Source organism: Nicotiana tabacum, chromosome 24 (assembly GCF_000715075.1).
Source record: "Nicotiana tabacum cultivar K326 chromosome 24, ASM71507v2, whole genome shotgun sequence".
Classification (NCBI taxonomy): Eukaryota; Viridiplantae; Streptophyta; class Magnoliopsida; order Solanales; family Solanaceae; genus Nicotiana; species Nicotiana tabacum.
In genome coordinates, this window is record NC_134103.1 from 26,286,662 (window position 1) to 26,298,956 (window position 12,295).

Below are 12,295 nucleotides of genomic sequence, written 5' to 3' on the forward strand. Positions count from 1 at the left end.
ACCTTTATATGTAATATTAAAAAAGAAAAAGAAATTAATTTTTGGATAATTTTTGTCTATAACAGCCAAAATATATTAAAACGCCAAATACTGTTATAGGTGTATAACAGTTATTTACTATAAAAGCCAAAAAAATTCGGAACAAACGATGCTGTTATAGAGAGGTTTGACTATATAGGAAATTAATGAATTCTTAAAATTTAGCATGAGAAAATGGTAAGAAATAGATTTTGTTGCTTAATTGAAAGTAACCTAGGAAGGCATAGATTGGGACCCTAGATCTTGAAATATAGATACTTACATACAAATTTGAAATATGACAAATATTTTCCGGGTAACCAAATATTGTGAGTGAGAAATTCGAGTTGTTTGTATATAGTCAAATAACATTTAGGAAAATTTCTCTTAAAGACATTTTAATTATTAAAAGTAGTTTTTTCTCCTTATTATTTATTAAAAGCTGTTTTTTCATGTTGTTGTTTCATTGTCATCGTCAATATTACTTTTAGTGCTACTATTAATTATATTGTTGTTGATAATGTTATACATAAAATTATTATCATGCGTAGAAGATCTTCTCTTAAATTTCCAAATCTCGAATAGCTTTGTTTTGAGATAAATAAGCCCCATGTTCACTTGAGTAATTTAATTGTCAGGATCATGACTAAAGCCTTCCAAGGTTGATATCATCCAGTTTTCTCTTGCGATGTAAGCGTAGTAAAGTTATAAAACACCCCCATTTATTTTTAATCTTTTTAAAATTAAAATATTTAAATCTGAATACACATTTGATTATTAAATTGTTGTTTCAAAATATAAACACTAAATAATTAATATTCTTAGTTTTTTCAACACATGAATGCGTATAATATAGATGGATGATTTAACATAAAAAAGAATGCATATAATATTAGAGAAAAACTTGATTTGTATGATATTGTAATTATTTTTTATTTTAGTGGTTGTGTTGTGGTTGCTGACGGTAAGTGATTGTTGGTGGTGGCTGACAGTACATGTGATTGTTACTAGTATTTGATGCACATGGGGCTGATGGTGAACCTTACTAGTATTTGATGCTCATGGGGCTGATGGTGAACCTAACCTTAGTTTTGCAATTACGACAATGTATAAGATGTTTACATAATCATATTACTTATAAGGTAATTGCATATAAATTTACATGATAAGCATTATGGTAACGGCCTGATAAAATTTAGCACCTAACATGCTATAATAGCTTTTATTAAAACGAATATGCCTAGGCAAAGTGCCTAGAGGCTAATTTTATCATTAAAAACTCTCAAATGAGTGTAGAAATTAAATGTTCCGTACTAAAACAAAGGTGCAAAAAAAATAAGAACTTGTAAGAACAAGTCATAAACAAGTATATCAATGTTGTAGCATTTTTTTTATTTAAAAGTCATCCACCCACACTTTCACCTCTTGTGATGGTGTGGTGTTTGACACTAACCCCTAAACCTTGTATATTAACAATCGAAAAATTAGTAGTACAAAGGATCTAAACCAAGTTGCTTCAACTAATTGCCTAATGCCATAATGTTACAATGTGCAAGCACATCCAATAAAAAGGTGTGGAAGAGCTACCACAAAAATACAGTCCGGGGCGGACCCATATTGGTACAAGGAGTTCAATTGAACTCGCTTCGAAAATATTTTTTACTATTTTTGTATGGAAATTATGTTTCGAAGAAAACGACGCACTTAAACCCACTTAAATCAAGTTGTGCCTTCTTCGATTGGTCGCTAGTTCGAAACCCGGCAGTGCATTATTTCGTCTTTTTCCACTTGTTGAAGATGCTGACAGCTTAGCTGGCCCTCCTGGTTAGCAGCCTACACTTCTTCGTCTTCTTTTATAGCTTATGTTAGTTTAGTCTCTTTCTGTTATTTTTTTTTTGTTAACAGTTAGTGCAAATTAAATTAAAATTAATAAATAAAGAGCAACGAGCAATTTTTTTTTTGAGGTTTTGTTAGAACTAATTTAAAGAGAACTACGTAAACCGTGTTTGTTTGTTTGTTAACTCAATATCACTTTTACTGTCGACTATTTTTGAGGATTTCAGTATATGATTGAACCCACTTATATAAAAGTCTGGGCCCGTCACTGGATACAGTTATGGCAGTGCAAATCTTCTCGAAACATTATATGTGTTGGGTGTGCGGAACAAAAGTAAGAAAGTAAAAGAAACTACTTATAAGGAGTTGGATATACTTAATGGTATGGGGATATTTGGGAAAAATCGTACAGTTTTGACCTGGGGCAGACAATATCACACCATGTTAAGAATATTTTTGGACCATTTTAGCCCAACACTGTGGTGGTTCAAAGAACCAACCTGAGAATTTTGCTGTCCTTATTTTAAATGATGGAATTTGCATCATTGAAATACATTTCAGCAGCATGTTTAGTTAATTAGAGTCAGCTACTGCGTTAATTTCCTTCTGTACAGCAGTGAGTGCTCTTCAACTTTTCTTTGTATCAAATTAGTTCTCATTTTGGAGTGTCCATGGGGCCATGCTTTTGCCCCGAATCATGTTCAGTCACTTTTTCTACTTAGTTAACTCCTATTCTATTACGTTTGAAGGAAAGAGTGAAAATAAAATACACACCTATTGTATAAAAGATTTTATTGGTCAGAGGCGGAGCTAGAGTATTTTGCATGGGTTCGAACGAATCAATAACTTTTACTTAGATCTTGTATTGTATTACCAAAAAATAGCATTAAATATATATAAATATTAAAGTGAAAATCCAATAACTAAAACGATTATAGGTTCGTTGACAAGTTCATAACTCAAAACCAAACCATGACTCTCTCTTAGTTATTGGTACTATTAAAGTATACACTTCGTTTCTTAAATTTCTAATATCGTCCAGATTTCCCACCAAGGCCTAATTAACTTGGAAGCAGATTTTAGTGAAGCATCTAAGCTTGCTTTACCATATTCTTAAATGGAATATTTAGCGCTTGGGTACGGTGATTTCAGTTTGTGTGAGTATGTGCTTTTGAAATTCTATGTCTGGTAGTGTCCCTAAGAGTGGGACTGGCGGATCGGTGAGTGGTTGGATAACTATATGTTGTGTATCATGTGACTGCGGGATGTGTTCGGATAGCTTTGACGTAACAAGATGAGTTTCTTGGGATGTGAAAGAGACTATTAGGTGATTAATTTATGTCTTGATATGCTAAATAGTCTCGAGTTTTGTGTGTGTTGAGGGGTCTTTCGTGCTATTTATTTGTGGGACGAAGTAGATTTTCATGTCTTGTTGACGAGTTTAGACTAGAGAAAATTAAGTGATTGTGTGGTAGTTGTGGCCATGAAAGGGCATAGAGATGTTAGCTTGAGGCTAAGCAGGTGGGTCATCACCTATGGGGTCATCTACAGATGTGTGATCCTTATGATGTTGTGCGGAGAGTTTCTTTCTACCAGTGGTAATATGTGTTGTGATTTGAGTTTGGATCGGTAAAGAAAGTTGACTTGACTATCATGAGGATGAATGCGAACTTGGCAGATAATTTGAGATATTTTATGGTTTGTGTTGCATGAACTTATGAAGAATTTAGTTGAATTTCAGTGCGGGATTATAGCAGTAATAGAGTATGGGTATTGTGAGTTATCGAATGCTTTGTTCTATGGCTTTGAGCCAAGTGGGGGAGTCTTCTATCGACGATTTGATTGCATGATAATATGTTGTATTGGTTTCGGTTTGAGGCATACTTGTAAATCAGTTATGACTTACAGAGGTTGAGATTGAGGATGACTCGAGTAAGAAAATTTCTGGATACGGGTTATATTACACTTTATGGGTATATAAAAATCATGGAATGATTTTAGAACGGATCAGCATGGTAATGGGTATAATCGGTTATTTTGGTTCTTATGATGTGGTGAGTCTCTACAGGTGTTTTGTGGAAATACTCTTGGGTTTGGTGACCTGCATGACTTGGTTGAGTTAGAAGGATTCAGTTATGATGGCTTGGTCATGTGCAAATAGGTTTCGAAGTGTGCTCGACGCTTTCTATCACGGATTGAGATGGATATTATCTACAGGTATAAGGGGTATGTTGCGTGTTGTACTTTTCTCTTGGATGGGAGTCAAGTAATAGGTTTCTGACTGATTGGATATGTACTCTTGCTTGTGGCTCAGATTTGATAACTGGATTCTCGTATTTTATTTGAAGGTGTGATAGAAGCAGGTGCGTCGTGTGGGATTGAGGTTTGTATGTATGGTTTGTGGTTTCGTTTCGAAGGGAAGGTCATGAGTTCTAGATAACATGAACAGTTTCAGGTGCTTAGAAGAATGCTGGCACTATCTGGTTTCACCTGAGAAGACTGCACATTTCAGAAGGCGCCTTGTGTTTTGACTTACTGATGCTTCATTGTAGTATGGTAATTTCCTGGTTGATCGACTATTTATGTTCGGATTTTTCTATGTGGCACGGAAGAATTATGGAAGTATTTCTCGCGGAATGATTATGTATGAATGATGTATTAGTTATTTGAGTGGTGGTGATGGGATCAGATCTAGTGATTCTTTTGTGTTTTGGAGACTGGGAGTCTCATAGGCAGAATGTTTCTTGGTTGCGGATTGCAAAAATATGGCCATGTTAGCCAACTGATGGTATGTGTTGCGGAAAGGTCCTAGTGGATCTTTGGAAAGATATGGCCTAGTTAGCCAACTGATGGTATGTGTTGCGGAAAGGTCCTAGTGGATCTTTTGGAAAGGTTATCTACTCATTTCGCAAGGATCAGAATCGATTTGGAGGCCATTGGTAAGCTTAATGAGGATGTGTATTCTACCCCCGGTCGGGTTTGTTGACTCAACATGGTTATTGTTGAGGGTTGTTTCATTCAGTTTAAGTTGAGCTTGTTCATGTTCTGATATGTTCTATATGTCACTCTTCTATGCTACGATGGGTTGTGATTTGTTGGCTAATTATACACATGATGCGGTTCTGTTTGGGTCTAGTGGCGAAATTCGAGCGAAAATGGTTTTTGGGGGCGTTGAATAGTTAGTTGCGCCTTGGTTATGGTCTTTGGGTTGCGGTATATTGTGTTATTTGATTCTTCATGGTTATGATCATGCACGTCGTGAGTTTGTAATTGACATGCACATGGTTGTTGATTGTGAGCATCATGGTTCAAGGTATTTCATGTGGAATCGGTGTTTGATTGAGTCACCCACTGCAGCGGAGTTAGGATGGGATATGATCCTTTAGGTTAGATCTGTATGTCCTGGTTCTAGTATGTGTGATGGGTTCATAGCATTATGATTATGATATTTTTTGAGTTTGTGGGACGGCTCTCTCTCATCTGATTCACTTTCAATTTTTGGGTACATTTAAGTTGTTGCTTCTTTGTGAATAGATTGCACAACGTGTGGCTATACATTATATTTGTGTTGCATGTCGGTTGACCAGTTTGTACTAGATGAGATGAGGGTATTGGACCTAGAACAAGTGTTGTCGGATTTGATTGTGGTATGTTTAAAAGAATAATATCACTAATTAGCTTAGATTTTGGCTATGGTCCTTGTCGGCGTGAGAGCTCCAAGTCGATCTTACGAGTGTTTATGAGTTTCTAGGTGTTTCATTCATCATCGGCAGTCTACGAAGATTTTGAATGAGGTTTTATCTGATATGAGGTTTATTACCGGTACCAGATTTATTTTTGAGCAGCTACTGTGATTGAAAATTATTGCTACGAGTATGCGAGTGATGTGGTATATCATGTGATTACATCTTGGGTTACGGTTATGGCTTGATACAACTTTTTCATACTTATACAGTGTGTAGATGCGAAATTCGGGTCTTGTAATGAATTCCGAATGTTGGAAATTGGTTTCGTAGGTTTACACACTAAGGTTGAAGTAAGGATCTTCAGTGATGTTGTGTTGTCAGGCTTATAAGGATTGGGGTGACGTGGGATCACCCCCGGGCTTGTCCTCGGTGAGTTTACACAGTGATTTGATGGCTTTGGAATGACTCTTGGCACGTTCGAGGACGAACGTATATTTAAGTGGGGGAGAATGTAACGAATCGACCGGTTGTTTTGAGAATTTGCATTATGTTCAGCTGTTTGATATCTTGAATAGCTTCATATGAGGTATTATGACTTGTGTGAATCGTCGGTTTTGGTTTTTAGGTGATTCGGGATTGGTTGGAAAAATGATTCTCAACTAGGAAGCTTTAAGTTGGAAGAGTTGATCAAGTTTGAGTTTTTGTGTAGTTGACGTTGGATCGGAGTTTTCATGGTTTCGTTAGGTTTGGATAGTGATATTGGACTTGGGCGTATGCCCGGATTTACAGTTGGATGTTTCTAGAAGGTTCCGGTACTATTTGGCGAAAGTTGAAAATTTGAAAGTTTGGAATATTCATAAGTTTGAACGAGATTTGACTATGATTATATTGGGTTCGAATTATTGTTTAGGGTGTTGGAATAGGTTTGTTATATCACTTGAAACTTGTGTGCAAAATTTGACGTCATTCCGGGTTTATTTGATATGGTTCGACACGAGTTTTAAGAAGTTGAAAGTTCATTAAGTTCAATTTGAGGTGCGATTTGTAGTTTTGATGTTGTTATGTGTGATTTGAGGCCTCGAGTAGGTCTGTATTATGTTTTGAGACTTGTTGGTATGTTCGGACGGGTTCCCGAGGGGCTCGGGTGAGATTCGGTGTGGTTTCGGATCATTTTGGAGCTTCATGCATAGCTGGTTTATTGTTGTTATCTGATGCCTCAGTTATCTTCACGATCACCAAGATATAGACGCGAAAGCGTAGGCTAAGTCTGGAGATGGGTACTTTCTTCATCGCGTTCACGACCAGGAGACCGCGTTCGCATAGGTTGTGGGGACTTGAGCATCGCATTCGCGCATATGGAATCACGACCGCGTAGTGTTGAACTGAGAGCTATAGCTATAGGTGGATGCCTTGTTCACCGCGTTCGCATAGAGAGATCCGTGTTCGCAAAGTTCTGTGTCAGTTGTGAGTCGTATTCATGTGGAATGTGTCACGAACTCAAAGAGTAATTTGAGGACAGTGGAGTTTGTGCTTCGCGATCACGAAGTTGGTTCCGTGATCGCGAAGAGTATGCTTGGGCAATGCATATAAGTACTCTATTTCGATTTGAGCTACGGAGCTCGGATTTGGACGATTTTTGAGGCAATTTTCACCACATGGATTGGGGTAAGTATTTTCTACGTTTTAATTATATTTCTTGATTCCATCTTTAATTTTTGGTAATTAATTGGTGATTTTGAAAGAGAAATATGGGGTTTTTGTCTAAACTTTCCTAAAGTGAATATTTGAGTTTTGAACATCGATTCAGAGTCGGATTTGAGTGTAATTTATATGGTTGGACTCGTAATTTAATGCGCTGTCACAATTTGTATGTTTTGTCTGGTTTCGAGGTGCGGGCTCGAGTTTGACTATTTGATTAAAGATTTGACCTTTATCGATTGGGTTTGTAATGTTGGGTATTATTTAATGTTTTGAGTCGCTTTTGGCTAGTTCCGAGCCGTTCGAAGGTCTATTTATGTGGGATGGATCTTATAGAGTATTGTTTGGCTTGCTCGGTAGTTGATTTGGCTTGCTTGAGGTAAGTATCCAATCTAAACTTGGTTGAGGCACTAGTTGCCTGAGTTATTTTTGATAGCTACGTGCTCTGGGTGCACATTTTTGTGCGGTTTGAGCCCATGTGCGAGCACCGGGGTAATTAAATATGCTCGGAGTAGTGCTTAGGCTATGATATGCCTAGAATTGACCTTTCAAATTTAAACTATGGTGTTTCTCATATTTGTGACATTGTTGTGAATTATTTGAGTCATGTTTGAGGTTACGAAGAGTCAAATTCCCTGAATAAATATGGTAATTGCTATTCCTGTGATAAAATTTGTCGATTTGAGCTATGATAGCACACTTTCCACATGCCAATACTTTAGCATGTTATTATACCAGTCCAGAAGCATGAAATCTGATGTGTTATTGTATACTTTCTTATGTGTGATATGATTTGGACTGGACGCCTGTGACCACGCCAGGTGGATTGTGTTGTTATGTCTTTGACCACGCCGGGCGATTTGCGTTGTAATGCATGTGACCACGTCGGGCGAATTATGATATTGTGCGTGTGACCATACCGGGCGGATTGTGATATTAGCACATGAGTTGTCCATACAACACATGAGTTGTCCTTGTGGATTGATATTATTAGCATATGAGTGGTCCGTGCAGCACGTGAGTTGTCTGTACGAATCTAGATATTGATATTATAGCACGTGAGTTGTCCGTGTAACATGTGAGTTATCCGTGCAGTTGATATTATTAGCACATGAGTTGTCCGTGCAGCGTGTGGATACAGAACCATCCCCCTAGGGTCACCCTCTCATGTTTCTCTCTTGATGGTGTACACGTGTATTGTGAGAAACCGAAGGGATTCTAGTTGATGTGAGCTCTAGAAGAGCTGGTTTCTGTTATTGAATCGGTTTGCACGCTGCAACAGGCCTTATTGGCCTTATTTATGTCATGACCCAAAATCCAATTAGCCATGATGGCACCTAACCCAATCTGTTAGGTAAGCCAATTTACAAATATCCGATTCAAATAATATTTAACTGGCCCTATTAAACTCCCCAAGGACTGGTAGTACAAATCATGAGCTTCTAAGATTATAATTTATAAAAACTGGTATGAATAAATACATCATCTGTTTGAAATGTACATAAACAGATTCTTATAAATTTAAGGCTATCATGAACAAGAAGCAGCTATACCCGGAACACAGGTACATCTTCAAATCCAGCTCCCGTCGATCACAGCCACATCAACTTTCAATATCTGCACGCAAGGTGCAAAAGTATAGTATGAGTACAACCGACCCCATGTACTCAATAAGTAACAAACTAACCTTAGGTTGAAAGTAGTGACGAGCTGGAACACAAGTCGTGGTCCAATAACATTTCATAACAACATAATTTAAAGAAGGACACGTAATAATTCAACAATAAAATGCTCAACTTAATCATGATTTCTGAAAATAGCTCTGCCTTTCATGTGTATTATGAAAACTCATGTCTTTTATCGAAGTTGCCAAAAATATGAGTAAGTTTGAAACAATAATTTTTTTTAAAATTCCTTTCAACAATAAATAAGATGTTTCATTTTCTTTCCACACAGCCAGTGGAAAATGCATCAATATGCCCATATGCCAATATGTGTGAGAAGTGATGAAAGACGTAATACCGTACAGTATGAGAAAAATGCATCTCTATCCATGTATGTCAAGTGTGCATGTCAATGCGATGCACCTCAATAATAAAACCATATGCATACTCTCAGAGTATCATTTCACTCAGTCCTCCCAGTCATTCAATCCTCTCAGTCACTCAGTCCTCCCAGTCACTCAATCCTCACAATCACTTAGTCCTCCCAATCACTCAATCCTCACAGTCACTCATGCCTCACAATCACTCAATCCTCCCAAGTCACTCGGCACTCAGTAGGTACATGCGATCACGGGAGGTGTGTACAGACTCCGGAGGGGCTCCTTCAGCCCAAGTGCTATAATAAGCCAATTATGGCATAAATCAATGAAAAATGCTGCAGCGCGCAACCCGATCCCATAAATATCCTCACCATCAGGCCCTCGGCCTCACTCAGTCATCAATCTCTCCAGTTTCTCGGGCTCACAATGTCATGAAAATCAGCCCAAAATGATTATATGATGAATCAATAAATAGCAACAGAGACTGGGAGATAATATGAAATGAATGAACATGACTGAGTTTTAAAATTTCAATTTAAACAAATTCAACAACAATATGACCTTTGTGGGTCTCAATAATACTGGCATATAGCCTAAAGAAAATTTTAACATGATTCTCAGCTCAATAGCTCTAGTACGTAGAGATTTCCATGATTTCAGATAAGTTCAGGTAACTACACAGTACCATAGGAATAACGGAATCACAGTTCATACGGTGCACGCCTACACGCCCGTCACCTAGCATATGCGTCACCTCAACACCAAACACATAACACGTATAATTCAGGGTTTATACCCTCAGCTCCAAGATTAGAAGAGTTACTTACCTCGAACAAGCCAAATCCAATATCGAGAAAGCTGTACAATACTCTGGAAATTCCATTCCACGTGTATCAACCTCCATACGCCTTCCTATCTCCTCAATTCAAGCCAAACGACTCGTATCTATTCAAACAACGTGCAAATTAATCACAATTTACTCTAATGCTTACAATTTAACAATTTACAAAAATTCCCAACTCCGTTCGAAACATCGATAGTGGGGCCCACATCTTGGAATCCGACGAAACTCACAAAATCCGAATACTCGTTCCGATACGAGTCCAACCATAAAAACATTATCATATTCTGACATCGGATTGACCTTCACATCTTCATTTTATATTTTTGGAAGATTTTATAAAAATTTATTTTTTCTTCCATAAATTCACGGATTCATGATGTAAATGAATATGGAAAAATGAAATATAATTAATATAGGATAAGGAACACTTACCCCAAAATTTTCCCGTGAAAAGCGCCCAAAAACCGCCTTCACCGAGCTCCCCAAACTCAAAAATAGTAAAAATGGCAAAACTCCCCGTTAGGTCTGTGGCAAAACTCCCCGTTAGGTATGTGGCACCACAAGTGGCATGGGGCACTGTTTGTGGTGCCCTTTCCGGTACCTCTATCAGTCCCAGCTCCAGGGATAGCTCCCCACGCTAACCTGGGCACTGACGGCGACAGGAAATCATTATCGACACGAAAATGGGTATAACTCTTTCATACGATGTCTGAATTCGACGATTCGTTTTGCTATGGCTCCGTAATTTCAATACGTATGTAATGTGTCAATCAAAACTGAAATTGGATCTCATTTTCTTAATGTGATACCACGTATTCTTGAAGAATCGACATCGAACATTCTAGGTTCGATGACGAAACCTATCAAATCAAGTCGGAATGAACTCAAAATTTGCGTACAAGTCATAAATGACATAACAAAGATATTCCAATTTCCAAAATATGATTCCGACCTCGATATCAGAAAGTCAACTCCCGAGTCAAACTTTCAAACTTTAAATGTCCTATTTTCGCCATTTCAAGCCGAATTAACTGCGAACTTCAATATGAATATCTGGACGCACTCCTAAGTCAAAAATCACCATACAGAGCTGTTGGAGCCATCAAAACTCCATTCCGGATTTGTTTTCTCGAAAAGTCAAATCGGTCAACTCTTTTCATTTAAGCTTCTAAACGACAAGCCGGGTCGTTACATTCTCCCCCACTTAAACATACGTTCGTCCTCGAACGTGCCAAGAGTTTTTTTCCAAGCAATCAAATCACTATTTCATCTTACCACGCACATACCCGTGGTGATCCCACATCACCTTATACCATATAGGCCTGACAACACCACATAACTGAAAATAACTAATTTAGCCTTAGCCCATTAACCTTGGAATCCAATTTCCAACATCCAAATTTTTTTTCAAGGCCTGAATCTCACATCCACACACTGTATGAGTCTTAATAAGTTGTATTAGGCCTTAGCCATAGCTCCAGATGTAATCACATGATATACCATACAATTGGCATGCTCGCAATAATTTCTAATCATTGTAGCTACTTAAAACAAACCCAATACCGGTATTAAACCACATATCAAACAACTGCTCAATCCAAAACCTTCGTACACTGTAGATAATAAAAGAAACACGTGGAATCTCATGACCCCTTATCAGATCAACTAGTCATGCAGCTCTCTCACCCCAACTAGAACCATAATCACTTTCTAAGCCGACTTTAGATATCATCCTCCCTAATATACCATTATCAAATCCAATAGTACACATTCTAGGCCCGATGACCTTATATTATCAAACACAACTAATCCATATACATGCCATACCAATATATCTCAAGCCAAAAACTATGTAATCTGTGCACCCAAAAATGGAAAATATGTCAACGAAGAGAATTGTTTCGCAAGTTCAGCTAGCACCACCACAACCTAATATTTACAACCAACTCCTCAAATTTCATGAAGAGGATAACCGTAGGCACATGTACAAAATTCCTCAAAATACACTGCTCATGTAATTTTTATCGTAGAGGAAGGAAAAAATGAAATCCGATAAATTATCAAAGAAATGAAATTCCCACACACGGCACAGACAACTCACGTGCCAATAATATGAATCGCCTGGCATGGTCACATGCCTCCAGTCCAAGCATATAATACATGAGCAAT